Genomic DNA, 12,482 nt, shown 5'->3' with positions numbered 1-12,482 from the left:
TAAGTATCTGAGATGATGGATATGTGAACTGGCTTGATTTAATTATTCCAGATTGTGTTTTTAAATCATAACATCACTTTGTATCCCATAAATTTATACAATTGTAAATCGTCAATTTATAATAAAAAAAGAAAGGAAAAGAAATCCTTCAGGAGACAGACAGCGGCCAGAGAGACACTGACTTTTCACATAACCTAGAAAGCTAAGGCTCGTTAGGGATTCCAAGTAAACTGAGTTTCAGGAGGAACTGCTCACTTAGATGTTAGGTAAACATGACTGTTCAGGGAGCTGTGCAAGAAAGCCTTTGCACTAAAATTAGGTGAGATGCAAAGTCTTAACCGAGAAATCCTGCTAACTAAGAAATCTCAAGTGAGTCTTTTTATATATGCTTATAGTGCTTATGTAGCCTGTTCGAGTCTCTTATTCATTCACTCGTCCAGTTGCTCCTCGGCTCATTCAGTTCTCAGGCGTTCCTGAGGACGCTGTGTGGCAGGCTCTGGGGACGCTCGTGGGTAAACTGGCCCTGCTTGCGCTGCTGCGATGACAGCTTCTGAAAGCGAGCCGTGCAGGATGGGAGGGCGCCTGCCACAAACCCGGCCTTATGAGAGAGAGGAATTTCCCTGACCTTTGGAAACGGAGGGATAAAACCACTCTCTGAAAAACCTTGACACAGAGAAAACTAAACAGCATCCAGGAAAACACTAGAGAGGAAAGTGATGGTTGGGAATTTAAAGAAACAACTGAAAACATGCCTGAGTCCATGAAGAACTCAGCTTTTTCTTTTGGTGAAATTCCATGCATTTATTACGTCCAAAAGAATCAGGAGATTCGAAGTGTAACTTGGCCATCTGAGTGCCACAATCATTTAACATTGTCAGTCTCATTGTCAGTCCTTCCGTGAGCAACAGCCTTCTCAAGGATGAAAAAAGGAGAGCGATGGCTTCAGGTCCCCTCCCCGTCTTCTCTTCCACATTATTTATACCATTTTTGGTTCCCTTCTAGCTGCCCTTTCATGACTCTGCCCTTGATATCTCTACACTATTTGAGACTAATTTCACCTTGGAAGAGTGGGATTATTACCACGTATCTTGTCAGGGAGCCCCAAATGCCTAATACCGACCTCTGGGCATTAACATAGGAACCAAGGAAAATTAGTTCATTAGGCCGGAGGTTTTCTGTCTTTATTTTTAGGTCAGATTATATCACTCTTCTGCTCAAAATCTTCCAGTGACTTTCCATTTTACTCAAAATAAAACCTCAGTCTTGAAGTGGCCCCTGACACTCCTCTTCCTTCCATCCCACCTTTTGCTGACCCTGGAGTGTGCAAAGCTCATTCCCAGTCGTGCCTCTGTACGTGCTGATTCCTCTCCCTGGCCCAGGCTCTCTGCTCAAATGTCCCCTTATACAGAGGCCATCACAGGCCTCCCTGTCTAAACTAGCCACCACCTCGTCCTTCACGTTCTGTTCCCCTGGCCACCTCCTTTTCTCTTCCTAATGCATATCACCACCAATTCTATGGGACGTGTTTGTTTCTTGTCTGTCTCTCCACCATTACCATGGCAGCTCCTTGAGGGCAGCGACTTTGTTTGACGTGTCCACTATTTGTACCCTGCACTTAGTCTCTGGCACATAGTTGGCACTCAATGTAAATTCAATAAGTGAATAGCCACGTGAATGAATGAGCAAGCAAATGGAGCTGATCGTTCTTTCTGTGACCATGTGTCTTTGTTCCATAGTGTGGCAATGTCTCTATTTTCTCTGAGGCCCCAGAACCTTTTCACTACTGTGGGCCTGCTCTTAAAGAGACCACAAAGAGTTCAGATCTAAAATCATAAGTGGAGCTTCTGAATAACAAAAGAAAAGTAACCTGGAGAAATAAAAACTGTGAGGCAGCAAGTCTACTCTACAAATTCAGGGACCATCTCTGCGGCACTTCATCCATTTATTCCCTCGTTCCTTCAGCACACACTTATAGGCCTTTACTCCATACCCCATGGCCCCCCAAACAAGTTACATTCCATGCTCATCCATCAATCAAGTGACCAGAGCCAGAAAAGTCCAGGATGCTAGACCAAGTTCCCCCTTGCTTTGACCAAATCCATGCATTTCAATGTCACGAAGAGAAAAAGAAAAAACATTTCTCCCTGAAGCAAAATTTTTTTCTTTCATGACATTGAAATGTATGGAATCATGCAGCACAGAACCAGCTGCTAACTGTTACTAGGTAAAAGCTTGACATTTTCTGTGACACCTTCTTGATTATGTAGGCGTATCACAGAACCACAGGCTGATTGCTTTAAAAAATAATTTAAAAAAAATAACTAAATTCATCTTAACCCATTGCATTCTTACTCATCTGGCTCCCCACGGTCACTGGTAATTCTTCCCCCCACCCCCCCAACAGGGCTGTGAGAAGAGGGCATGTGTCCTACTCAGCATGGCTCCACGTGGTTTTTCTGCATTGTCCCTGCATTTCTCTTGAAAATCATTCCCCACTCTTGTGAATACTTTCAACGGTTACTTTATTTGGAGAATTCTTTGTTTAAGAACGGGCTCATCCTCTGAGTCAATACTGCATGAATCACTTGTGTTATCTCCCCAGATTACCCTTCACAGTTGGTTTCGTTTCAATTCCCGAGTTCATTTTATTTGAGAAACAAGTTGGCATGATAGTGATTTACGGTAGTCACAACAGAGGCATAGAAAACAGAGGACAATGCTCATCAACATATTTGCAGGAATTACAGATACTCAGATACGTAGATCTGGAAATCTAGCTAGCTCCTTTGCTGGGGAGTTAGATCTCCTGCTAAAAACTGGTTGAGAGATCTTGGGTTAATGCTCAGGGTCTCAATTCCTCTACTAACAACAGGGATGATAATCACAGCCTCCATATACCTCAAGGCTGTCCTGAGGTTTGTTTTGTAATTTGAGGGGTTTTTTTCCTTAGTCACTTCACAGACCAATCTCTCAAAGAGAAAATATAAAATATTCTCCTTAATATGTAATAAAAAACTTGGAAGGTATTCCTGTATTGACTAAACATCAGATGGCTTTATTTTATTGTTTGTGCAATTTAGTATGCTATGTTTTAAAAATTAGTTCACATTCAACTTGAATAAAGAATATAAAAGCTTATAGAGGTGTTCAAAGTGTTATTCAGGCTTCTTAAATGTGTGATTATTGCCATCATCCCTGAAAGGTGCATCAGCTCACAGAGGTCTCCAGAGACATTCAGAACCAATGACTGACATTCACAGCCACACAGTCACGAAGCAAGAACTAAAATTTGTGAGTCTCCAAGTTGCTATCCTACCTCTAGCCACAAGGCTATATAGCCTCCTTTTTTGAGTAATTGCTTTCATTTAATAATTTTTTAAAAAGCCATCAGGGATGCTTCCACAGGACAAAGTGAGGAGGACCTGCCCTCTTAAATATTAACCTTTGAGCATCCCTGGTAATATGGGAATTTCTCATAATGTTCTGTGGGGGGAGTGCCAAGAAGGTAATTAAAATTGCTCTCATACCTTTAGGCTACTACAGACTGCAGGGTCTCCTGAAGGTCAGTCATGTAAGGAGAGGTTCTGTGCTTGTGAAAATAGGTCTGGCATTCTTTACCAAGGCCACTGTGTGCTGTGGTTTAGAAATACAGCCTCTTCATTAAAAACTATAGAGTGGTTAACGTCCAAGGGGAACCATGAAAAATGCAGGGAAATGTGAACCTGCTTAGAAGTATAAAATTTTGAGACTTAGGCTCAGATATGGTTAGAGACTCAGTACTGTTGTGTGTGCTGGGTCTTGGTGGAAAGACTTTGGAGTGAGCAGGCTGGAAACCAAAACTTGGCTGTGCCACTTAGTACCGTAGGGAAGACTGTACACCCTCTATGTGCCTCAGTTTCTCCATCTATGCAGTGGGAGTAATGATAATAAGGTAAGGTATATAAAGGACATGGCCTGAAAGAGTCATTGAGGAGATGGCTGAGTCAGTCCTTCACTCAGGGACTGTCTCGTCAATGCCAAGAGACAGAACTTTGAGAATCCGAGATTTCTCTTCCACTTATTTATATCTGACATTTACAAGAATGAAGGAGACCTAGGAATTGACATGAAAGTGACTCCTAACTGCCATCCTCTTAGAATCAAGTGCTTTAAAAGAGTTGGTTTGTATTTTTAGCACCCAACTAGCGACTTCAGAACTAAGAAATGGCAAATCAGGGCTTAAGGGGAAAATGAGAAAACCTCAACAATTTATTCAGGTCTTTGGGATCAGTTTAAGCACTTATGGTTAACAGATTCAATCAGTATACTGAGGTGTATATTAGCTTGTTTTCTGTTGCTTATAAGAGAATACTTGCAACTGGATAATTTCTAAAGAAACGAAATTTATTTCTTACAGTTTTGGAGGCTGGGGAGTCCAAGATCCAGGGAACCCATCTGGTGAGGGCTGCCTTCTCGGTGGGGGCTCTGTACGAATGACGAGCATGAGAGCTAACCTTCTTACTCTTCTTATAAAATCATCAGAACCTCGCCCATGACGATGCATTAAACCATCAGTCAATTCATGAAGGCTTAGTGGTCATAATCCAATTACCTCTTAAAGGCCCCACCTCCCACCACCGTATTAGAGGTTAAGTTCCAACATGAGCTTGGGGAGACATTTAAACCACAGCAACGTGTAATGTGTTTTATGTGTGGAGAATAAATTTGAATCCCACTGAAGCCACAGCTGAGTGAAGTTCAGTTCAGGCATGCCCATGTTTGTAAAGCAAGTATTTATGTGTTCATCACTGTCAACTTGACGGACAAGCAAAGCTATGAGGACAGAAATGAAAGGTGTTTTATGATTCAAGAATGGAATGCCCTGAGCTTGACAACTGGCTGTGATTGTGAGGGACCTATTGTGTTCTGGGAGCATAGTCAATGCAGCCCAGACCCTTGTTGTCAGGATCCAGCAGAGCCTCTATGAACCTTGCTATATAGTAAGTCTTCCATGCACTTTCCAGAATCCCCAGAGGACATCACTTCACATATATGCAGATATTGAGGGAATTTACCTCTAAGATCCTGATTTAGATTCAGAACACTTTCTGAACAGTCTGAGGGTACATTCATCCATCCTCACAACCCACACTCAAGGTGGTGGCATAGTCAGAGTCTTGGCCATCCAAGATGAGTAGATCATCAGGGCCATTGTCTGCACATTTTTTGAACATTAAGAATGTCAGCCCTAAAACATGGTGTGGCTTAGTCTCAGAATTTCTCAGTGAGCTCTAGAAAAGGGAAATGCTTAACTGAAGCAGACCAATCATCAGGTGCGATTTAAGCTGGGGGTGGCCAGTGTGTGACATCTGCCTTTCCCCACTCACTCACAATCGCATTCTTTCCCTCTTGCGTCTGGACTGAAATCTTCCCAGTCACCACTATTTGATCAAGTTTCTACTCATACTGAATTCTATTTCCAACCTTGGTACAGGCAACTTCTGAGAACAACTAAAACTCAAAGAGAAATCAGCCGGCAGTTGGATCAATGAAAGAAGAGCACTGGGACAATTGAACCATATTCTCAACTACAATTTTCAATCCCAGCCAATGTTAAATAAATGCCATCCTATGTGACACTGAGTTTACCATCAAACTTAGCATTTCTTCCCTTTTTTTCCAAATTAATTTGTCCTTTTTGACACATGAACCACAGTTTCCTTAGTAAATAACCTAACTCTAAAACTTCTTTAGGCATCATCCTTGATAACTTCCCTTCCGTTTCCCCTTTCATCCAATTTACCAGCGAGTGTTTTCAATTCCATCTCTAAAATATGTCCACCCACTTCTCTTCTCATTCATGGTTGTGCAGCAACACAGAAAATGTGTTCTCCTTTCAGTCAAAGGACAAGACCCTGGAGAAATTCAAATGCAATTTAAAAGAGTCAGTATAGCTATTTGCATTCAAAGGAAGTCATTTCTGAATCATTCCTTTCAAAATTCCAATTAGAGATTTAAAACATACTCACACATAAATGGGAAAGCTGTAAATTGAGGTGTAGAACCATATTGAGGTTACTAACTTAATAATGTTTGAGCCATCAAATAAATGTTCCATAGTGCTTAGTTCATAACACATTTCAAGTTATGTCTGGGTTAGTTTGGGTTAATAGCCCCTTTAATTATTCTAATGAGGCTTGCTTGCCAAGCTATATTCTCTCTCCATTTGGCCTCATCATACCACTGTATATTTTTTATGAGCTCCCTAAAATTGATGCTAAGGGAGTCAGTTCTGTCCAGGGAAGAGGAGAGTTTATCTGTGACTGAATTCATTCACCAATTCCAAAGATTTAAGAGCACCAACTGTGTGTCAGGCACTGGGCTAAGTGCTGGAGGCAAAGCACGAACAAGACACTGTTTCCACCTTGCCAGAGTCTATGATCCTATTGGGGTGAACAGGTAATTAGCATGTAAATTGTAACTGGTCAGGAATGGGGTTAAAGCAGTATAGCATGTATAATGAAGGCATCCAGGAGTGTTGTGTCAAAGCTGAGACACAAGGAAAAGTCAGAGTAAGCCAGCTAGAGAAGTGGGTGTCCCCAGCAGAGGGAACTGCCTAAGCAAAGACCTGGGGGCAGTGCCCAGGCGGCATGAGCATCCCAGATGCACCAGCCTCCATGGGTAGTTTATGGTGAGCTCATGGACCTCCATCTACCTCCGTCTCCAGGATCCCGGCTTCCTCTTATCCCCTTTAGCTCACCTGTGTAGTACACTTTTGTCATTCTCACATTTAAATGTCAAATGCTAAATCTTCAAGAGTCCCCTCACCCCAAAGTTAATAACATACTTTCTATTTTGTCAAGAATAAATTCAAATAATAAAAATGATGTAAAGTGAAATGTACAGCAAGCAGGAATGTAATTCCAAGAAACTTCCTTTAACAACTGTCTGACTTACTTCAATCCTGGACTTATGAAATCATTTAGGGCCAGCAACAGCAATTTTTATTTTTACTTGTAGTTTACTGCACTTTAGTAGAACATAAGCTTCCCAAGGGCAAGAACCTTTATCTGTTTTGCTTCATTGATATTTTCCAAGTGCCTAGAATAGTGCTTGGCACATATTAGGCACTCAACAAATATTTGTGGAAAGATGCAGTGAATTTTATGGGCGATATATCCTGTGGAGGTTTCCCACATCCTGAAAACTCTTGACTATCAAGGGTCCATGGTGATCCAAAGAAAGAGGGGTTTTTTGGTTTGTTTTTTTGTTGTTGTTTTTTTCTCCCCAGGATGGCTGAGTAGGGAGGTCTGGCCCTAGTCCTTCCCCCCCACACACACAAAAAGAGACCAAAACAACAGACCAACAAACATGTTTTGACTAGAATGACTGAGGAAATACACTGCAGAGCGCTAGGAGATCAACGAGATGTTTGTGAAGCGTGGATGACGGGGAAAGCACCACTGAGAGCAGATCAGGGCATCCAGCCTCTGCCCCGCCATGGGGACTGACTCAAAATCAGGCAGAGAGAACATAAGCTGGGAAAGACCCCAGCTGTTTCCACACCCACCACAAATGCCAGCAATCCCTACCACAAGAGAGTCTCCCAGTCTTTTCAGGACCCAGGCCCAGTTGGAGAGTATCTGGGAGTCAGTGCAGCTGCACAGTCTCAAAGTAGAAGCCCAGAGACAGGAAACTCCCTCCTGCGCTGAGCAGCTCCGATGCAGCACCGTCTTGGAGTCATACCCACAGCTGGAGTGTGTCGTGCTCTGGAGCTGGTAAGACTGACTCCCTTTGTCCAGACGCCCTGCCTGTGTTCTACTGCATTCATACAGGTGGCTGGCAGGACGACGGCCCTGGCTGCCTGGAGCTTAGGAGAGAAAGACCAAAACCACAGTGTCTGAACCCATGCAGCACCCCCTCCACCTCCAGGTGAGCAGGCAGACCAGCTGAGCAGAAGAGCCACCAATGCACAGTGGTTCCCCACATTTGTACTTGCCTGCCCTGCATGGCCTGTGAATCCACTGAACCTACAGGTGGCCACACCAGCACACAGCCAGCCTGGCAGTAGCCCTACCTCCCCTGTGACCCTCCACACATTTGTACAGGCATTGGCAGGACCACAACCCCAGCTGCCTAACACCTTGGCCAGACAGAGAGACCGAGACCCCAGCCTCTGAGCCCACGTGACACTCCCTCCTCTCCACCCAGGCTGGGCAGGGAAGCTACCAGTAAGCAGCTATTCCCCACACCTGTGTGCACCTGTCCTGCACAGCCTGTGGACCTGCTGAGACCACGGGTGCCCCCACCAGCCAACAGCCAGCCCAATGGTGGCCCCTCGTCCCCACACAGCCCTCCAGAGAGCCACTGGGAGATGCTGCTTCCTTGCAGGTTTGCTATAGGCTCAACGGCTGATCCAGTGGCCTCTGCAGAGCTGCCAGGACCTGTTGCACCAGTGTATACCTGCTCCCAGGCAGGAGCTTTGACTCTCCGAAGCAGGCCTCTACAGAGCTGGGCTCAGCTGCACCCTTGCAGGCTGGCACCAGTCTCAACAGCTGATCAGGTGACCACCTGCAGAACCCTGCAGAACCTGTATATTCCTACTCCGTGACCAACCACAGATTAGGTAGCAGAATTTCCTCTCCACAGCATTCCTCTAGAGAGCCACTGGGTCCTATGACATCCATGCAGGCTTGCTCCAGTCTCAACAGCTGATCCAGCAGCCCTCTACAGAGCTTCTACACCTTCTCACTGACCAACAGCAGATCAGGAGACCAGGCAAGGGCTTCAACCCTCCAAAGCAGGCCTCTACAGAACTGCCAGACCCACAGCCACAACTACCCTCCCCAGGAACACCTACCCCAACAAGAAACTATAGAGAGCCCCATTGCCTAGGCCACAAAGGCATCCACAGACAACTCCAAGATTGAATACAGTTGAAGAAGTTGCACAAAGCCTGTGCTATATCACCCAGATTCAAACTTAAAACGCCCAATTTGTCAATACAGAACACTTCTACAGGAAAGTCTCTCCCTTCAAAATTCACTCCTAAAATTAAAAGAGGCAACTATACCACCAGATGCCCCAACATCAATGCAGAGATACAAGAAGCATGAAAAAACAGGGAAACCTGACTCCCCCAAAAGAAGACTACAATTCTTCAATACCAGAACCCAAACATCAGGAAATTGGTGAATTGCCTGAAAAGGAATTCCAAATAGCAATATTCAGGAAGCTAAACATGATAGATGAAAAAAAATAGATAGAAATCATAATGAAGTGGGGAAAAAAAAAAAAAGCACAACCAATCCAGGACATTTATGAGAAATTCAGCAAAGAGATAGAAACAATAGAAAAGAATCAAGGAGAAATCCTGGAACTGAAGAATTCATTCAATGAAATAAAAAATAACAACTGAGAGCATAAGCAGCAGGTTAGAACAAATGGAAGAAAGAATTTCTGAACTAGAAGACAGGCTTTTTGTATTAATACAGTTGAACCAAAAAAAAAAGAAAAGAGATTTTTTAAAAATGAAGAAAGCCTACAAGATCTTTATAAAAACCTTAAGCATACAAACATCTGTATTACAGGTATACCAGAAGAGGTAAACCAGAAGAGGAAGAGACAGGAAAAGGCATTGAAAGCCTGTTTAATGAAATAAAAGCTGAAAATTTCCAAGTATTGGGAGAGATACAGTCTCACAGATCCAAAAAGCTCAAAGATCCCCAAACAGATTTAACCCAAGAAGGACCTCCCCAAGACACTAAATACAGACACTAAATTCCCCAAGAATTCTAAATACAATAAGAGAAAAGTGTCAAATCACCTATAAGGGAATCCCTATCAGGCTTATAGCAGACTTCTCAGCAGAAACCCTACAGCCAGGAGAGAGTGGGATGACATGTTCAAAGTCCTAAAAGAAAAAAATTCCAACCAAGAATACTATAACCAGCAAAGCCTTCCCTCAGAAATGAAGGAGAAATAGTACCTTCCCTGGACAAACAAAAGCTGTGGGAATTCACTACCAGAAGACCAGCCCTTCAACAAATCCTCAAGGTAGTCCTACATCTGGAATCAAAAGAGTGATATATATCACCATAAATACATGAGAAAGAAAAAAAAACATTAATAGAACAGATATGCAAATGAGAAAAAAAGAAAATGTCTTATCACTACAAAAAAACAAATAAAACAAGCAAAACAAAAACAACACAAAATGGCAAAGACAAACAATAAAAGGGAAAGAAAGGAACAAAAGAAATATAAAAACACCACCAAAAAATAATAAAATGCCAGGAACAAGGCAATACCTTTCAATAACAACCTTGAATGTAAATGGATTAAATTCCCTGCTTAAAAGACATAATTGGCTGAATGGATTAGAAAATTAGACCTAACTATATGCCGCCTCTCAACAAATCAGGTATAGATGAAAAGTATCTCAACACAATAAAAGCCATATATTACAAACCTACCCACTGCAAACATCATCCTGAATGGGGAAAAGCTGGAAGCTTTTCCTTTAAGAACAGGAACAAGACACTCATTCAACATAGTATTGGAAGTACTAGCCAGAGCAATCAGGCAAGAGAAAGAAATAAAGGGCATCCAAATGGGAAAAGATGAATTCAAATTGTCCCTGTTTATCTATGATCCTATACATAGATAAACCTAGAAACTACCAAAAAACTCCTAGAGCTGATAAATAAATGAATTCAGTAAAGTTTCAGGGTACAAAATCAATACACAAAAACCAGCAGCATTTTTATACACCAATAGCAAACTAGCACAAAAAGGAATCAAGAAAGCAAGCCCATTTATAATAGCTACAAAAAGAATAAAATACCTAGGAATAAATTTTACCAAGCAGGTGAAAGATCTATACCATGAGAACTACAAAACACTAATGAAATTGAAAGGACACCAAAAGATGGAAAGACACTCCATTTTCATAAATAGAAAGAATTAATCTTGTGAAAATGTCCATACTACCTGAAGTGATCCACATATTCAATGCAATCTCCATCAAAATACCAATGACATTCTTCAAAGAAATAGAAAAAACAATACTAACATTCAGATAGAACAACAAAAGACCCCAAATAGCCAAAGCAATCCTGAGCAAAAAAATAAAGCTGGATGCATTACACTACGCAACTACAAAGCAATAGTAACCAAAACAGCATGGTACTGGCATAAAAACAGACACACAGACCAATGGAACAGAACAAAGAACCCAGAAATCAACTCACATACTTACAGCCAACTGATCTTTAATAAAGGCAACAATAACATACATTAGGGAAAATAGTGCCTTTTCAATAAATGGTGCTGGAAAAATTGGACATCTATAGTAGATTGAATTATTTCCCCTCAAAACTCATTGAAGTTTGAATTGTGCCCCCCAAGTTTTATGTATTAAAAACTTGGCCCCCACTGTGACTGTTAAGAGGGTGGGAAATCCTATTATGGTAATGGAAAGGTGGAGCCTTGAAGAGGTGATTAGATTGTAGGACCGGGCAGTAGTGAATGGAATAAAAATGGTGGTCAGGGGTGTGGTTCTGAGGGCTTTAAAAAGAGAAAGGAGAGTCTGTCTTTCTCTCTCTGCTCCACTATTTTCATGATGTGATATACCCTGCCGTTACTGAAGCCACAACCAAAGGAAGGCTTCACCAGCTGTGTTCCCTGGACTTTGGACTTCTGAGCCTCTGAAACTGTAAGCAATAAATTTCATTTTCCTATAAATCACCCAGTTCCATGTATTTTGTTGTAAGCAACAGAAATGGACGAATACAACATCCATGTGCAGAAGAGTGAAACCAGACCTGTACCTCTTGCCATACACTAAAACCAACTCAAAATGGATTAAAGACTTAAGACCCCAAACCATAAAACTACTAAAAAAAAAAAAATAGTGGAAACACTTCAGGAAGTAGGACTGGGCAAAGTGTTTCTGAATAAGGCCTCAAAAGCATAGGCAACAAAAGAAAAAATAAACAAATGGGATTATAGCAAACTAAAAAGCTTCTGCACAGAAAAGGAAACAATCAACTGAAAAGACAACCTACAGAATGGGAGAAAATATCTGCAAGCTATGCATTCAACAAGGGATTAATATACAGATTACACAAGGAACTCAAACAACTTCACATTAAAAAAAAAAAAAAAGAATCCAATTAAAAAATGGGTAAAGGACCTGAATAGACATTTTTCAAAGGAAGACATAAATGGCCAACAGGTACATGAAAAAATGCTCAACATCACCAATCATCAGTGAAATGCAAATCAAAACCACACTGAGATACCATCTCACCCCATTTTAAAAGACTGAAAATAACACATGGTGGTGAGGATGTGGAGAAAGAGAAACTCTTCTATACTGTTGGTGGACTGTAAAGTAGTACAGCAATTATGCAAAACAGTATGGAGGTTTCTCAAACAACTACAGATAGAACTACCACACAATCCATCAATCCCACTACTGGGTATAAACCCAAAGGAAT

Source organism: Cynocephalus volans, chromosome 14 (genome assembly GCF_027409185.1).
Source record: "Cynocephalus volans isolate mCynVol1 chromosome 14, mCynVol1.pri, whole genome shotgun sequence".
Taxonomy (NCBI): Eukaryota; Metazoa; Chordata; class Mammalia; order Dermoptera; family Cynocephalidae; genus Cynocephalus; species Cynocephalus volans.
The sequence above is the reverse complement of the archived record's forward strand: the minus strand, read 5'-3'. Positions refer to the sequence as shown.